General features: G+C 37.4%; 1 long non-coding RNA gene across 1 annotated transcript in view; it reads left to right on the forward strand.

The window, feature by feature from the left end:
- LOC105874669 (uncharacterized) overlaps positions 1-19,381 on the forward strand; it is a 66,980-nt gene that overhangs the window by 8,557 nt on the left and 39,042 nt on the right. The window contains exon 3 of the long non-coding RNA XR_012923273.1: positions 17,243-17,352. This is a non-coding gene — a long non-coding RNA (uncharacterized LOC105874669). The remainder of the gene's footprint in view (positions 1-17,242; positions 17,353-19,381) is intronic.

Genomic DNA, 19,381 nt, shown 5'->3' on the forward strand with positions numbered 1-19,381 from the left:
AAGACAAAAAGAGATCAGGTCCTAGAAGGCAATTACTATAAAAATTAAATTTCCGGTGAGGAGTACATTTGTTCCAGTAAGAAGATACCTCAGGCTAATTATTCTTTAAAAATCAGAATTTTCACTTGAGGCAGAGGCACAACTATTATCTGCCTTGATTGAGGCTGAATGTGGGGGGCGGGTTTAGTGAGAAGCTCCCTTAAAAAATAAAAGCTGAGAACGGAAATCTTACTGGCTTTCGGCTCAGCTCGGCTCTTGTCTCTGAAAGAGGCTGTCATTTTAGACCAAAGACCAAGAGAAAGAGGTTTGAGATCTTTTTACATGTAGATTCATTGTTGCTGTGCTCAGTGATTGCCAGCTTTGCATAAAGAGTAACGGGAAAACTCTTATGACATAAACAGCCTGTGTGCTAGGCCTGTGTCAGGGATAGCCAGGCATTTGGAGAGGGACAGGGTAGGAAGTGGCAGCTGACAGGGCTAGCAGAGACTAAGCTAAGTCCTTCTTGCTGCTATAATACAAAGAAGGAAAAGAGAGCACAGAAATGGTCTTGCGCCTAAAGTTTTTTAAAAAAACAGATATGCTTGAATTATACCTTTATATACCACATTGTCTACTCTGAGGACATGGCAAGCTCAGCTTGATTGTGTCGAGGCATGATTTGAAGCAAGATAACACTGGAATTGATAGCTGGTGAAATGACAGCAACAGATGGACCTTGCTAGCACGAAACAATCAGAGGTGTGCAAGGTTTGAGCAAAAATACTCAATCCTGAGCTTGACAGACCATATAGAAGAAGGTTATATCATTAATGAAAGGTCAGATATAAATATAGGGAGCTTGTTTAAGGCACTTGGGCATGCTCTGTCCATTTCAGTCACCTGGAAGATAACTTGTCAGCTGTATGTATATCCATCTCTACTCACACAATAGCGTAAGTAACAAAACTTAGGAAACAATTGAATCTAATCTGTTGTATTTAATGTCTTAATGAGAACACAAGTATAATATATTTAAATGGATTTATATTTCTAAGAGAACAGAGGGGTTCATTTCAGCAGCCAAATAAAAAAATCACTTCTTGCCCAAACTTTTAGTCGTCTACCAAAGTCAACAGAAACACTCAGATGTATGTAATTTGTAGATGTCTTGAAACCCATTCAATAACAAAAAACAGGAACAATATTTTGAAATTGTTCGTGTTATGCAGACAGGGTTCAGAGTTTATATGTTAAGCCTAAACAAGGATTCCTTGGTATTTCTGATCTAATTATTGTCCTGGACCCAGTTGAAACTAGTGATTAAACCACAATAGGCTCTATTTTCCATTTTTCATCACTTGGACTTGAAAGGTTTATCAGACCCAAACCTATTTAGCATTTAAAATTCTAGGCTTTTTGCTTACTTGCTAAATACTGACACCTGGGTTTTTTCCATTCCACTGGTTTCATTTGTAAAGCAATTGGAAAATGCTAAGGGGTGCGTGTGTGTGTGCACCTGTGTTGTGTATGTACACGCACATGTTTTATAGTCCTTCAGGGACAAGCACTCACCTTTAGGAAATACTCTAATTTAGATTAGCAAGACTGAGAAACACTGTATTCTTTTCATTTATTAACTCTTAACCGGGACATCCAGAGCCATATCCTAAATGCCGACTGAAATTACTGTCTGCCTTAGATGTGGAAGTCTGCTTCCGTAGACATTTATGTGACAGCTTGATTATAAATGGTTTTGATTAATTACTCAGCACACGCATGTTAGAACTTGCTTCTGAGGTTGAGTGCTAATGCGAAAGGGATTAGCACTGCATATTGGGAATTCAAAACTCTCCCTAAGAAATGGGTTAAGCATAACTTCAAGTCAGATAGAAAAGGCCGAGCCAGTTACAGAAACACATTTGCAGAGATTCTAGATATGAAAATAATTTTGTACAAATTTCACCTTGGGAATGTCTTTCAAACCGTGTAGGAAGTTGAATTGTTTCACAGACGGGCAGTCAGCAATCTTCCTCAGTATAGTCTGGACTTAATGTTTCATTTTAGAAAAAGTGGTGATATTTCAAAGAGGGAAAAACACTACTTGGACGATTTTTGATTACCAAAATGATGCATAATGGGGGAGAGTCCACACTGAGTTCTTTGCATGATAACATAGTAACTTTTAGAGTTTATTCTTTAGAGAAACTATTCTAGAAGAGTAGAAAATGTAAAAATGTAACTAAGGCAGAAGTTTGGATTTCCTAAAACTTCATCTTTTGATATTAGGGATTATGTTCAGCTGACTATAACAGAAACACAACTATGGTGGCTTAACCACATAGGGGTTCCTTTTTCTGATATATTAAGTCAGATATATAAAATGAAAACTTAATTTGAGTAAAATCATAATAAAAATGCAGCCTTTGAAGATTGCGGGATACTGCTAAAATAGTACTTAAAGAAAAATTCTAAAATTAGAAAAGAAAAAAGATTTAAGATTATTTAAATTATTTTATGTAATGAAATTAAGAAAATGAAATTAAAGACATAGTGAAGTCTTTTGGTAAGCTTTTGGCCTGAAAATATTAATTTCCTCCCTCCCTGTGATTCACAAATTATCCATGGATCTCTCACTTGCTGACGTATCTATTTAATGTTTCAGATTTGTACTGCTCATTCTGTAGTATTCTTTTCATAGCCATTAAAAATATCTCTTGATGGTCAGAACAAATAAATAATCTTCAGTGTTATATATGTATATACAAGTGTTAGCAAATATCTAGATATATGTACACATACATATATATTCATGTGTCTATATCTATGTGTATGCACATTCATGTGTATACACTGATAAATGATACTAATATAATGACTTTTTTCTTTTTTTTTTTTTTTTTTACCATTACAAGCGTGAAGCTTCAGCCTTTAAAAAACTGACCTTTTTTTCCTAGCTACTTTTGCTGCTATTAGAATAGTGTCACCAGGTTTCAGAGGAACATTGGTCACAGGCACCAAACTAATAGTCATTGTGTGTGTTTCCTCTGAAATTCAGACTTTTAACAGTGAAATTTTCTAAACATTAACAGCAAAAAGTGATATTTAACTAACTAGAATTAAATGGCATCAGATGCGTACTTTGCATTTAAACCTTATGTTTTAGAGCAAAGTTTAAGAAAACAAATGCCTATTGTCTAATTCAGGATCTTTAAAATTTTGAGCTTCTTTAACCCAGTTCAGATATTATTTATTGAATACACTATAAACCATCTTGACTCTTGCTTGATGCCAAAATATACCCTCCCCTCAATTATTTTAAAAATTGACCTCATTCTTTAGGGCTAGCACTTTTCAAATTGTGTTTGAAAATAGTATTCCAAGAAAAATGAATTTGTATGAAACATTGGGTTAAAGAAAGAAAAAGAAAAAGAATTTCCTTTATGTGGACTTCTAAGGGTCTCATTGTAGACCTTCAAGGGGGAAGTATGGAACACTGTTTCCCAAATCTATTTGATCATTGAAAATTGTTCTAAAAAACACACTCTGGAAATGCTATATTGAGTTCTTCAGCATTAGCCTTGTGATTACTTTATGGAGTTTGCTGAAAACCTGCCTAATTTTTAAAAAGCTCTTAATTTGCCCTTTTCCATATCTATCAGCTAAGACATTCTGTTGCTTTGGCTCCCCTCTATTTTCTTCTCATGCAGCTACATAGCATAGAGAGAAATTAAGGCTATGGAAAAAAGAGCGGTGGATCTTCTTACTGGGAGCTTGAAGCCACAACAGCACAGCTGGGTTTGAGTGATTAAGTGGTTGAGCAGGCAGGTTTAACTTCATACAGGCCAAGAAACTGCCAGAATCAGGGCTAGCGGTGAATGCCAGCTGTCAGGATGGGCTTTTCCAGGACGAAAGTCAAGGCAAGATGAGGTAGGGTTCAGGCTTAATCAGGTGAGGTCTGGAATTGCAGACAGGGTAGTCTCTTTCTTGGAGGACTTGGGTCTCAGTACCCCATTGTAGGGAAAACTGAGTCTTAATACTCTGCTGTGTACTTGATACAAATGCCTCTTTATTTTCTATCTCTATCTCAGATGTTTTTTCTCCTGTTAGGTCCAGGTAGAAGGTTTTTGGCTTTAAAAGATAAGTGTCTTTAAGGAAATTTGCCAGAGCAGGCAACACTGTCCCTTTTAGGTAGACTTTGGACTCAGAGTTACCTGTGGAATGAGTAAGTGTAGATCGAATCTTTCTTTGTCTTTTTCCTCCCAGGCAGCCTCCATTTAACGTAATCTTTACAATAAAAACTCTCCTTAGGGATTATCCAATCCCAATTAGGTTTCCAAGCCTCTTTTAAACTTAAAAACAATTCTGCCAATAACACATATAGGCACACCTGGCAGATCTCGTGGGTTCAGTTCCAGACCACTGTAATAAAGCCAATATTGCAATAAAGTGAGTCACATGGATATTTTGGTTTCCTAGTGCGTACAGAAGTTATGTTTACACTATATTGTAGTCTAGTAAGTGCACAATAGCATTGTGTCTGAAAAAGAATGTACATACCTTATTAAAAAATGCTTTATTGCCAAAACATGCTAATGATCATCTGCACCTTCAGTGAACTGTAATCTTTTTGCTGGTGGAGGCTTTTGCCTTGGTGTTGATGGCTGCTGACTGGTCAGGGTGGTTGTTGCCGAGATTGAAGTGGTGGTGCCAATTTCTTAAAATAAGACAGCAATGAAGGTTGCCACTCTCCTTTTCACAGAAGATGTTTGTGTAGCATGTGATGCTGTTTGATGGCACTTCACCCACAGTGGAGCTTCTTTTCAAATTGAAGTCAGTCCTCACAAATACTGCCACTGCTTTACCAGCTAAGTTTATACAACATTTAAAATCCTTTGTTGTCATTTTAACAGTGTTCACAGAATCTTAACCAGGAGTAGATTCCACCTCAAGAAACTACTTTCCTCGCTCATCCATAAGAAGCAACTCCTCATCCATTCAAGTTTTATCATAAGATTGCAGCAATTCAGTCTCATCTTAACACTCCACTTCTCACTCTAGTTCTCTTGCTATTGCCATCACATTTGCAGTTTCTTCCTCCACTGAAGTCTTGAGCTTCTCAAAATAATCTATGCAGGTTGGAATCAGCTTTTTCTAAACTTCTGTTAATGTTAATATTTTGACCTCCTCCCATGAATCATGAATGTTCTTCTTTTTTTTTCCAGTTTCCTTTTTCTTTTCTTTTCTTTCTTTTTCTTTTTCTTTTTTTTTTTTTTTTCTTTGAGATAGAGTCTTATTCTTTTGCCCTGGGTAGAATGCAGTGATGTCATGATAGCTCACTGCAACCTCCTACTCCTAGGCTCAAGCAATCCTCCTGCCTCAGCCTCCCAAGTAGCTGGGACTACAGGCACGTGCCACGATGCCCACTAATTTTTCTATTTTTAGTTAGTAGAGACAGGATCTCACTCTTGCTCAGTCTGGTCTCCAACTCCTGAGCTCAAGCAGTCCTCCTGTCTTGGCCTCCCAGAGTGCTAAGATTACAGGTGTGAGCCACTGTGCCCACCCATGAATGTTCTTAATTGCATTTAGAATGGTTAATCCTTTCATGAAGGTTTTTGGTTTATTTTGTTCTGATGCATTAGAGGAATTGCTGTCTATGGCAGTTATAGCTTGACAAAATGTATTTCTTAAATAATAAGACTCAGAGATCAAAACTACTCCTTGGGGTCGGGCGCTGTGGCTCACGCCTGTAATCCTAGCTCTTGGGAGGCCGAGGCAGGCGGATTGCTCAAGGTCAGGAGTTCAAAACCAGCCTGAGCAAGAGCGAGACCCCGTCTCTACTATAAATAGAAAGAAATTAATTGGCCAACTAATATATATAGAAAAAATGAGCCGGGCATGGTGGCACATGCCTGTAGTCCCAGCTACCCGGGAGGCTGAGGCAGGAGGATAGCTTGAGCACAGGAGTTTGAGGTTGCTGTGAGCTAGGCTGACGCCACGGCACTCACTCTAGCCTGGGAAACAAAGCGAGACTCTGTCTAAAAAAAAAAAAAAAAAAAAAAAAAAAACAAAAAAAAACTACTCCTTGATCCTTGCAGAATGGATGTTGTGTTAGCAGGCATGAAAACAACATGACTCTCCTTGGACATCTCCATCAGAGCTCTTGGGTGACCAGGTGCATTGTCAATGAGCAGTAATATTTTGAATGGAATATTTTGTTCTGAGCATATCCCAACAGTGTGTTTAAAATATTGAGCAAACCATGGTGTGAACAGATATGCTGTCATCCAGGCTTTGCTATTTCATTTATGGAGCACAGACAGAGTAGATATAGCTTAATTCTTGAGGGTTCCCGGAATTTTGGAATGATAAACTAGCATTGGCCTCAACTTAAAGTCACAAGCTTCAGTAACCCTTAACAAGAGAGTCAGCCTCACCTTTGAAGCTTTGAAGCAAGGCTTTAATTTCTCTCCAGCTAGGAAAGTTTGAGATGCCATCTTCTTCCAAAAGAAGCCTGTTTTCTTCTACATTGAAAATCCGTTGTTTCGTGTAGCCACCTTCATCAGTGATCTTAGCTAGATCTTCTGAATAATTTGCTGTGTAGCTTCTATATGAGCATTTGCTGCTTTACCTTGTACTTTTATGCTAAGGAGATAGCTTCTTTCCTTAAGCCTTATGAATAGTCTCTGCTAGCTTCCAACTTTTCTTCTGCAGCTTCCTCACCTCTCTCAGCCTTCATAGAATTGAAGAGAATTAGGGCCTTGCTCTGGATTATGCTTTGGTTTAAGGGAATATTATGACTGGTTTGATCTTCTATCCAGACCACTCAAACTTCCTCCATATCAGCAATAAGGTTGTTTTTATTTTCTTACCTTTCCTGTGTCCACTGGAGTAGCACTTTTAATTTCCTTCAAGAACTTTTCCTTTGCATTCACAACTTGGTTAATGATTTGGCACAAAAGGCCTAGCTTTCAGTCGCTCTCAGCTTTTGACATGACTTCCTCATTAAGCTTAATCATGTCTAGCTTCTGATTTAAAGTGAGAGATATGCAACTTGTGCTTCCACTTTAACACTTAGAGGTCATTGTCAGGTTGTTAATTGGCCTAATTTCAATATTATTATGTTTCAAGGAACAGGGAGGCCTGAGGAGATGGAGAGAGACAGGGAACGCTGGTCGATGGAGCAGTCAGAACAAACATGACATTTACTGATTAATTTTATCATTTTGTATGGTTATGATTCATGGCTCCAAAAACAATTACAACAGTAACATCAAAGATCACTGATCACAAACCACTGTGCCAGATATAATAACAATGAAAAAGTTAGAAATAATATAAGAATCACTAAAATGTGACACAGAAACATGATGTGAGTATATCCTGTTGGAAAAAAGGCGCCCATAGACTTGCTTGATGCTGGGTTGCCACCAACCTTCAATTTTTAAAAAGTGCAATATCTATGAAGTGCGATAAAGCAACGCGCAATAAAAGGAAGTATGTTTGTACTCTGCATGATATTATATTTGGCATTTAGCTATAGGAAACCCAATAAACAGGGGCTTAAACACAGAATTGGATCGTTTTTCTCATGTACACATTGTTGTGGAGACAGGTGAAATGAAAGGGAAAGGTACAGGTATAGCAGTCCAGGGCTGCAATAGCTGAAGCTCTGCAGAATCATGAAGGGTTCACACTCCCTCCATTTCCCTACTCCGCCGTCCTCAGTGTGTGGCCTTTGTGCTTGTTCTGGTCTGAATGTTTGTGTCCCCTCAAAATTCATACACTGAAACTTAATGCCCAATGTGATAGTATTAACCTGGAGGCTGGATTCGCTAGAAGCTCTGGCATAGCGGGATGGGGGAAGGGGGGACAGGGGCAAGATATGTAACCCTAACAATATTTGTACTCCCATAATATGAAGTAATAAAAAATAAATAAATTAAAAAAAAAAAAAGAGGTGAGGCCTTTGGAAGGTGATTGGGTCGTGAGGGCTCTGCCTTTACAAATGGGATTAGTGTCATAAAAGAGGCCTGGGGGAAGCTGTTTGCCTTTCTACCCTGTGAGAACACATGGAAGGTGCTATCTATGAGGTATAGTCCTCACCAGACACTGAATCTGCTTGTAATTGACCTTGGACTTCCCAGCCTCCAGAACTGTGAGCAATCAATTTCTGTTGTTTACAAATTGCCCAAGCGAAGGTGTTTTGTTACAGCAGCCCTAATGGCTTAAGACAGTGTTCATGTTGGCAAGATGGCCGCTGCCTCTCTAGGCACCCCCCCATTCCAGGCAGAATGAAAGGGGAAAAGTACACACCTTCTCACAAGACTTCGTCTTGTCTTGAGAAGGGCTGCTGTCCCTAGACATGTCTGTCTATTGGCCAGAACTGGGTGACATAGCTTTCCTTAGCTGCAAAGGAGTTTGTGGAAATGAATAAATTTACCTATGAAGCCAGGAACATTGATAATCACCTCCAGCAAATTGGAGTTCTGTGAATAAGGAAGAAGGGGAGGATAGATAGTAGCAAGGGACAAGAATTTTCTGCCATAAGTTTACTGTAGCCAATACAGAGAAACATCTCTCAATTCTTTTTGTTCCATTTGTTTATTTATTTACCCACCTCTTCTCCCTCTCTCTTCTGGGCAATACCTAATTTGAAAATGGAGCCTTTCTTGTCCTTACATCAGATAGTTAAAGCACTTTCTAAACTATGTCCTAAAGTTCTAGCCTTCTGATACAACTAACTTGCAGAAAATGTTTTTCCTATCCCTAAGATAGAACCTTTAAGAAAAAAAAAAAATGTAAACAAGTGTTTAGGGCAGATATTGGAAATGGTTTCTTGATAGACAGCCAGCGTTTTATTTGGGTCACAAAACAGGCCATTTTCTGTCTTCTCAAAGCCCCACACGACTCAAATCAGTGCCCTGTAACCCAGCGCGTGGAAACACACTCAGCCAACGCCACGGAGCAGCAGCGTCCCTCCTCCTAAATGCACGGCTTTTCGTTAATGGCTCTAGACACTGATTGCAGGGCCTGGTCCTGTTCATCATTGTCATAATCACCATGGATTATATGTTTGAGTGCCCACAGGGGGCATGGCACCGCACTCTGCATAATGTTGACTGTTCTATTTCTGCCTCCGAATCATGCGACGTTTTGTTCACACTGAGCTTATCTCTGATTGCAAGCAATACCGACCGTCCTCTGCTGTCAGGTACCTGGAATTCAAGCTTTTTATATTGCGGACATTCCCTGAAGGAATATGATGAAAAAGTGAAGCTACCATTTTTTAGCTAATTTTTTTGTAAGCATTAATGGATTTACTTCACATGCCTATTAGTAGGCACTACTATTTTCTTTACTATGTAGCTCAGCAATGATATCGCTGGGTTCAAGCTTTGCCAGAACCTTCAGGATTTGTAGGAAAAAGAGAGAGAGCTAATATTTACCAGTCCTGAGGAGAGCACTAAATGCTTCATATTTAATTCTCAAGTTATCCCTTTGAGGAATAATTAGTACACACATTTTATAAATGAAGCAGCTAAAAGAAATCAGATTTGTTGTCCAAAGTCACACAGCTAGTAAAAGATCAAAACTAAACTTGAACCTGGGTCCTAATTTAATTATCTTTTGACTATAGTATATTGTCCTCTAATAAATGTTATAATATTTTCACCAAGAGGTCAGAAAATCCAACCCTTATTGGTGAACTCACACGTTTTATTGATATCAGTTGTTTCTGTGCATTGGGAAGAACAAGTGTTTCTCAAGGTAAATGAAGGCACTTAAAAAGTCTAACAAAGCTCAAGAATAAGGTATTTTATTTTCTTTCAAGTATATTATGTACTATGTTCTTTGAATACAGTGTAACTGAAACCATGCTATATTCTTGTTCACTATGGTTTTTTCCCCTGAACATATTTATAACTGTTCTGCTTACTTACTTTATAAGTGAGTCCTCCATCATAATGATGGTTTTTCTAATAGTTTATTCTTACTCTTAACTCTTCTTTGTTTTAGTAGCAATTTCTAGCGTGATGCGATATTTGACACATGCTTTCTTACTTTTGTTCAAGTGCCTTTGTAATTTTCATACTCATTCACATCCAGCCTCATTCTCTGCTTACATTATTTCTGAGTACTACTAACTGCACATTTATTTCCTGAGGATGTTTTAGAATCCTCTGCCTCCCCTCTGTATTTTACATTTGCAGATGGCTTTTTTGGTAGCATGCTTATTTTCTCTAACTCTATATTTGTTAAAGCTTCGTCTACCTGCTCACTTAAATAAAGATTCATTAAGAACCTGAACATTTGCAAATTGTGATTGTTTTGTGAATATAATAAATTGTGCCTTCTATTTCATAGGTGCCACTATTTTCCTTATTTCTAATAATTCCATCCAAGATGATTTTCAACATTGCCATAAGTTTAGAATGAAATCTGGATTATCTTGTATGTGGTCCTTCCCTTTACAGAATTTAGTGTAAAGGAGCTATTCTTCCTTTTAACTATTCGTAGTAATGGAAAGCGTTTATGTTAGAAACTAAAGCCCAAATATGTTGCATTAATTCCTCCTGCTTCTTATCCCACACTCTCTGGCCTTTAACCCATATTTCCCACCTGGTGACACTTAATACACCTCATGTTTGTAGCTTTTCAAAGCTTTTCTCATCAGCCTCATTCCATCTTGACAGTCAGGCACTGGCTTTGGCAAGAACAAATATAATTATTTATTTATTTTGAGACAGTCTCGTTCTGTTGCCCAGGCTAGAGTACCGTGCCGTGGCGTCAGCCTAGCTCACAGGAACCTCAAACTCCTGGGCTCATGAGATCCTCCTGCCTCAGCCTCCTGAGTAGCTGCACGACAGGTGTGTAATTTTTTCTATTTTTAGTAGAGACCAGGTCTCGTTCTTATTCAGGCTGGTCTTGAACTCCAGGCCTCAAGTGGCTCTCTCACCTTGGCCTCCCAGAGTGCTAGGATTAGAGGCATGAGCCTCTGTACCTGGCTTTAATAATGTAATATTTTGGCGTATGTACTTCCCTATGCTTAGATGGTTAATAGAAAAAAATTTTCAGCTATGTAATATAATCTGATGGAGACTAAAATAAAATACGAAAAAAAATCTAAAAGTACTTTGGAAATAAGTAGATCAAGTGAAAGAAAGCAGATTTGCTTTAAAAAAAAGAAAACAAAACTAAATGTAAAGAAATAGTAAAACAACAACAACTGTCTATAAAATACATGGAAAGTAAACATCAGGTTCTTTGCATATTTTAAAATTACATAATCATAAGTTTTGCCCAATTGGAAGGAAGCCAGCACATATTAAAACTGTCAGCAATAAAGGACGGAGTAGGTACTGAATAGTGTGGCCTAGCACATTCAGCCTGCCCATTTCGTACTAATGGGTATGACAAGAATCCAGACACGCAAGTCTAATTTGGGCACAGAAGGCAGGGCTGGGAGTGAGGAAAACTATTGAATCAAAAGAGGACAAAAATAGAAGGGGCTCAGTTTGGATATACATATGTAAATCTGAATATGAGTATTTAAGATATTCTGGGGTAAAACAATCCCATTCCTTTTACCACTGATTCTGGTCACGAGAATGTAGTTAATAAAGCATGTTGTTGGAAACTACATTATCACAGGCTCTTCTTAGTAGTCAACATGGATGTAATTCATATACTAATTGGGGTTGCAGAGAGGATAGTTTATGAATCAAAACAGGTAAATAAATACAATCGATCTGTATTCCTTCAAAATTTTGGAAATCCTTGCCCTCACATTAGGAAGCTTTGTTCTCCTATTTTATGTCAATTTATTCAGTGATTTAAGCTTATTTATTTTGTATTATTTTTTCATCGATAGGACCACCTATTTGCATTTTTTATTCTCCTATATTTAAACACTTGATGAAAATTAAATTTCCTACTCTTTTCACAGATTGATTCTTGAAGCCCCTTTTTAGAATCTTCTAAAAAAAAAAAAAGAAGAAAAAAAATGAAGTCTCCCCAGTCTCCCCATAGATAAAGATTTTACATTTCAAATAGTGACTATGTGAGGGCTACCCACACTCTAAGGAAGAAATAGCCAGAGAAGTGGAGCCCCTGGTCAGAAATAGATCAATTGAATATCCATTTGTGCATAAATATTTCCCTTCAAAATAACTCTGGAAAGATTAGATTATTTTTGCTCTTTAGTATAAATTTTTTTAATCACCATGTTACTGGCCTTTCCCTCTTCCACAATCACAAGCTCTTCCGGTGGTTCTCCCAGTCATGACACCAGGTGAGGGCAAGGGAGAAAGATCCTCCAAAGCTGGCTTGAGGGGGAACACGTCAGACGTCATTCTGAGAGAAGTCACCACAGCACCCTCCATTCTCCTGGGGACGCCATCATCACTTGCCGTGGCCATAGGCGCTGGAATGTGTTTCGTTGAGCCTTTTCTTAATCTTTGCTTCATACATTGTCCAAGGGCTCCTGTCCTCAAACCCTGGGAGCCAGCTGTTTATGGCTCACTCGCTCACTGAGAGTTGTTTCGTGGGTTGAAAAAAATGTGGCCGGTAACAGTGGGTCCACCCATGCAGCCTGGGCGCTTCCTTCAGTGAGTGGATCTGTTAGGAGGAGCCCGGACTGTGTGGCTCCTTGGGGATCCAAAACCCTGCCTGGGGAAGAGGAGGACAATGAACAATGAATGAGTAGCATGAAAGCCTTGGGGATCTGCAGAGGTGGAGCGGGGCAGGGGATGGGAAGAGGTTAGTCAGCAAGAGGAGAAGGGGTTTTAGAGGGAAATGGGAAAATAATCAATACAGGTTTTTTTTATACCCTTTAGTTTTTACACAAAAGATTTTGGTGACACTGGGAATCACTGCCTGGGTAGATATCTAGCAGACGACTCTGGAGCAGAAATGATGTGAAAGGGACATTTGTTGGAATTAAAATAGAGGTTGGCAGCCTTTTTTCTGTAAAGGGTCAGATAGTAAATATCTTAGGCTTTGTAGGCCATCAGGCAAAATTAGGGTTTTTATATAACAAGAAAGAAAACAAATGTCCACAAATTTTTTTTTATTGATGAAATTCAAAATATAATCATGATAATTAAGTTCATTTTTTAAAAAAAATACAGGTCTACTAATGATAAGAACCAATTGCCCTTTTGGGGGATAACATTTTGCTTAAACTGGGGTTCAAAGTTAGTTTCCATTATTAGCAAAATCAATTATAAATCCATCTGTTGTTGTTGATCTATAATGAGATTTTATATATTTGTCTTTGAAAATATCTTTTCAGAGATAGATACTATCAAATACTGATATCAATATATGAGCATATGATTTTAACTGAGCATATTTACTGGTTGGAAGGCAAATAGAATTCTATCAGATTTTTTTCTTGATATTTGATTTTAGCCTGCCATTCTATTGCATATTATAATAGTAACTTCCAAATGAAAGTTAAGTGAAAGCTCCTCAGTTGCACAGTTAAGCAAATTTTGAAACATGGAGGGTTTTTATTTTTTATTGTTTTGGTTTTTGTTTTTGTGTTTTTCAGCTTGATTAAGGTCTAAAAAATGCAGCTGGAACAATAGTTTGAAATTGAAAAACATATCTACTAAAATCTGTGTGGAAATGGAGATCTTTTTTTTTTTGTTTTAACTTTTAACAGTACGTGATGTGTATAAAGAAGCTTTATATTACTAGGTTTCAAGCAGTGTTAATTGTCATAGAAATGACTTTGTTGCAATATAAGTTTTATATATAAGCACTCTTGCCTTTTTTAAAAAAAAGTAAAAAGGCCAATTTCCAGCCATGTTTAATAATGGTGGTTAAGGGCAGTTCTTCCAACCACTTAAAAATTAAAAAAACATCCTCAGCTTGTGGACTATACAGAAACAGGCAGTGGGCAAGATCTGTCCTGTGAGCCTTGTTTTGCCAACCTGTGAATTAGACAGATTCGGACTCTTTTGCTTGAATTCTGGCTATACCCATTCTTGACCGCTGTAAGATAGGGCAGACTACTGAACCTTTCTAAACCCTCTAAGAGAGGATTAGAGTTTCCCCTCATAGAATTGTAAGGATTAAATGAGGAGAGTGCATGTAATAATACAAACAATTAGTAAGCAGTATATTAAAATCCCACTATAATGCTATATAAATGGATCAAAATATTTAACAAGGTAGAATTAGCAGGCAGGGGGGTGCTGCTCTTCTCATAGTGGAGCTAATGAGTTGAGTTTGGGTCAGCTTGCTGAGTATGCCGAGCACCATGGCCTTCTGTCAGAATTCTAATTGAGAAATTTGAATGTGCTAGAGTTACTCTAAGTATTTTATTAATATCTCCATCGTATTTCTTTCTTTTTTATTCTTTGCAACCACCTTATGAGATAGATGTTACTACCATTGTATAGACAAGGAAGTCAAGGCTGCCACCCTTGAAGTTACCCCATTCATCTGCACAGACATCCATGCCAAACCGATCCGGCTTCACCAGTCCCGGCAGGTGCTGCCTGGGTAATCCCAGTGCTTCCTTCTTCCTAGTATCCATGGGTGGAGTATATAGCATGATTAATGGATTTTGCTATTCCTCAAAACTTGTAATAGCTTCTAAAGGTATTAAAGTCCTTACTATCTTTTTTATATTATGTGATTTCGTGCCTATCTCTTTACATATTAGATGGTCCTAAAAAGTCAGGAGTGTGTCATATTTGTTATGGCATATTCCAAGATGAACACTGAGTAGTCATGCAGAATAAAACTATTGAATTGACTAATGAATGATGATTGTTATAGAAACAAAATAGTATTTTATTCCTTACTAATTCCTTACCAATGACAAAGCTCTTCAGTAGTTTATTTCATTGTGCTCACTGTTTCATACTCTTTTTAATGTTATATTATTTATTTATAACCTAAAAGAAATCCTGTATAGAAGGAACACTTGAATTAACATGTGTTAATGTTCAGACCCCTAGTTTGCTATTAAAAAGCTATATGAATTTATAGAAAAATTTTACTTCTCTGTTCTTTTATTTTCCTTTTCTAAAATGTCATCTTTAAGGTCAAATTTGATTCTGATATTCTATTATAGTTTTTAAAATTCAAAATTTAGTTTTGATAATGGATTCTGTATTATATATCTATATTTTTTGAATAATAATTTTATAACATTTAAATTAGGACTAAAAATATCTCAACTCTACCTTTCTTTAGTACATAGACAATGACCCTTTATTTTTTGGTAGGAATACTTACAAAATATTTGGTATGTGATTATTAAGTTTTGCTATACTGTTTCTTTGAGTATGTTTTGCTATACCTCATCAGCAATCTAATTTGGTGCATGATTGAACTGCAGCTTTTTAAGTCATATACAAATTTCATCACCAATAAGACCAATGTCTACTGTGGTTTTGCAGTGAGGTACTCAGTAATCAACACTGAAAAGAACTTATTAGAGTCTGGCAGGAAGAACCAAGTCAATTTCTCTATCATCTCCTGGAATTTTGCTTTCTACAAGGGACCTCATAAACAAACTCTAAAGTGGCATGTATGTGCATTTTTCTTTTAATCAAAGTGTTAGGTTTAGTCTTGTTCTGTGTTCTCAGTTCTTGGTGTGCTCATGGCTGATGAAAGACCACACACGCAAAGTAAGGCAACATGAGGTGAAATTTATTGAGGGGGAGCAAGGTAGGATTATAGAGCAAGAGAAAGACATAGGTTTACAGAGCAAGATACATATGCCACAGATGATGACCAGATCCCCTGTGGTAGCAGAAAAGAGCAAAAGGAAGGGCCTTTTGCTGGTTATAGTCTGAATCTTGTTTTATAGTGGCCGGATTGGGACCTCCCTAGTGGCTCAGACATCACCATGGAGCCACTTAGATTGTACAGATGGGAGTTACGTGACCTGAGTCTTATTACACATGCGGGTGGATCTAGGTCACTTTCTGGACTCTGTGGTACCTACGCTGCTTGGCCCATGGGCTAGAGAGTCCTCTGCATTCTTTTGCAGTTGGCAGGCTGCACTGAGTTCTGATTGGTAGACTTGTAGGGTGCTCCCTCCTCCCCCAGGTATGGTAGTTGCTCGGGACAGAATTAAGGTGGGGCAGGACCAAGATGGGGGCCTGGGGCTCACTCTTGTCCTTCTTCTCAGGTGGGGCAATTGCACCAAACCAAAGCACCCACTTTTGTCCCTAGTAGACCTGAAATCCCTTGCTATCTACTTAAGAAAATAATGATTTTTATTATTATTCTGGGAATACATTTTATTACCAGAAATGGGATTATTATTGCTATGCACCTCAAACTCATGACATCTTCTTACCATAGTAACCAGTATGTGTAGACCGCTTTACAACTTCTCAGGCACATCTACTCTCACAAGGCAGGACTACGTCTGGCTCCTTTCTTCTTCTATCATGTCCCCAGCATCTTGTTCAGAGCCTGCATATATTGCCTGACTCAGCAAATATTCACTGACTCAGAAAACGAATGAAAGCATCATCATGCCTGATGCTCATGAACTTATTCCCATTAGACAGACAAGGAAAGAGAGAACCAAACGGATTAATTAAGAAATGTTTCACAAGGTCACAGAGATGATGAGCAATTGCACTAAGATTTAAACCAGATCTTTGACTTGAGAGCCATCATCTTTCCAATTACTCCAGGCTGTTGCTTCTATTAAATCTGTACACGGTTTTCGAGCTGACCTACCAAGTCACATTTCCGTCAGAAGATTTTGTTATGAATACTTCATACTTTATCTCTAGCACTTTTATGATATTTAGAACCATAAAACAGCCTTAAACTTCCTCAGCACAAAAGCACCAGAAAAGCTGATTGAGAAACCTGCCACAAATTTTAATGTGCATCTGTAAAGGATTAGGGTTCCCATAAACATTCCGGGGCACTCCCGAGAGAGTTTTGTGGAACACTGTTTCCCAGAGCTGCTCAGAAGTTTCATGAAGTTAGGGACATTTTTGTGCTGCTTAGGCAAGTATGTTATCTGCAGGCTCTGATTTCTAAAGTCCAAGGAAAGAAAATGCTGGTGATGGAAACTTCCTCTGGGGACGTCGTCTGTAGAAAACAAGCTCACTTATCACAAACAGGCCGTTTCTAAGAGGGCAACAGTTTTGTTGACTACATTTAAAGACAGAAACACACAGTTCCCAAATGCAATTTCAGTTTTCTGAAGCACGGTTTTATTCTCTTACAGAAATGCCTTGGTGATTATTTTTTGTTGTGTTGTTTTGCTTAGTGTCCCTCTTCAGTCAACATGAAAAAGAAAAGAACAAGCAACTGAATGATCCTCTGATGGCCTCGAGGCCGTGGATGGAGGATGTCTCCAAGTACAAGCAGGTACTCTAGGTAATACTGGTAACAATTGGACTTTTAAAATCAGGCTCAAACACTGACCCAGTCAGATGGATTCAGATTAAATGTTTTGTTTTTTTCCTAGAGAATGTCTATTTTCCACACGGATTTTAAGAAATCCCTTTAAAAGTGCTGAAATAAAACGTTAATTTCTTACATTATGATTTGGATTAAATTTACTTATAGCAGATAATTCTGGGTTCTATTATGTTTAGTATATAAATTTCTTTTCTTTTGACAAGTACTGTTTTTAAAATTACTGAATCTGTGCTTTCTAGACTTGTCTATTAGGCTTTAGGAGATATCTCTGTATTTCTGTCTCTATCTCTGTCTCTATCTCTATGTCTATATTTATATATCTACCTATCTATCTCTATCAATATCTATATGTAGAGAAAATAAAAATTTAGCACCAGGATCAGAAGTTACATCACTATATTAGAACATTTATATACTGTTCTGTCTACTTCGTATCTTTCATATATTCATTGTAGATGGGACATATATGCTTCAAATATGTGTAATTTCTTAGAAACTGTGCGACTTCCCTATCTTAATAAATTTATAAGTAACTTTGTACTATTTTAGCTATATCTGTAAAATTTATATACTAAACTTGAAAAAAAAACTTTTTAGGATATTCACTGCATGAAAATGAAGGTTAGGCTTAAATCTGGGCTTATTTTTCAGAAGGAGCATCCTGCTAGAGTATGAGCCTTCCCAGGGAGTACACTCTGTGTCATTCATGTCTGTAACCCCAGTTCTTAGCCTGACAACTGACCATCCATATTAAACACTCCATGAATTTTTGTTAACTAACTGAATGAAAGACAACGACATCATATGACGTGTCTGTCTAGGTACTGACACACATGGCCTGTTTTTGTATGCTCTGCAAGCTAAGAATGTTTTGTGCATTTTTTGAAGGGTCATAAAAATAACAAAGAAGAATATATGACAGAGACTATATGGCCTATGAAGCCTAAAATATTTACTATCTGACCCTTTACAGAAAAAAATGTTTTCAGACCCATTTTTATTCTTAAATAAACTCCTGTTTTTACATACTTTACACCCATTTGTGGAGTGAGGTCATAGGGGACATAGACTCTGTTAATTGTCTGTTCAAAATCCTTCTCCATCTTTCTTGTTAACAGAATCCCCATTGTGTCTGGTTTATAACTACTGCTAGGGATAAAACATGGTAGGTCAAAGCCAGTTTGGACAATTCCACTGGTCTTTACTATTTATTTGTCTGGAGTAGACATGTAGCTCAGTCCTGGAAGATGAAACATAATGACCAGGAAGATTTCTGAGAAGGATTTTACTCCTCTTTTAAAGGCAAGCATATAGAAAGGAATATACATGTCCATTCTTTCCTGCTTGGGACTTAGTTATGTGAGGATGTGTTTTGCATCTCTGGAAGTCATCTTTTGACCATGAAGAGAAGCCAAAAAGGTTCCTAGTGATGCTGACCTACCATTCTATCACTGTTGTGCTGGGACTGGCCCTGGAACCACCTACCTCCAGCTTTCTTGTAATATGATAAATAAAACGTCAGGTCTTTATGGTCCAGGCCATTGTTAATTCTGTATTCTGATACTTGCTGCTGAAATATCCTAACTGATTCATTCTGGTTTTAGATTGATTCTAACAAGGAGCTCAATCAAATTATCAGAAATTTTGTCTGAAATGAGGAGATGTCTCAAATGACTTGGAGTAATGAATGAAGTTGTATTATTACTTATATAGGGATTAATGTAACCCGATATTACATAATATGTAACCCCATATTATATAATGTAACCCGATATTACATAATTTTTATATACAAATTATATTTGTATATAAAATATACAAAGTTACTTATAAATTTATTAAGATATTGGAAAGCAGAGTGAATTCAACTATGAAAAATCTATTTAATTTTCTGATCTGATTAAGAAGTAAGTGCATGTGAATGTTTTTATGTGTTTGTGTATATGTTCTTGTGTTGTCAACCTTAAGTAACAAGATTCAGAAT

Source organism: Microcebus murinus, chromosome 15 (assembly GCF_040939455.1).
Source record: "Microcebus murinus isolate Inina chromosome 15, M.murinus_Inina_mat1.0, whole genome shotgun sequence".
Classification (NCBI taxonomy): Eukaryota; Metazoa; Chordata; class Mammalia; order Primates; family Cheirogaleidae; genus Microcebus; species Microcebus murinus.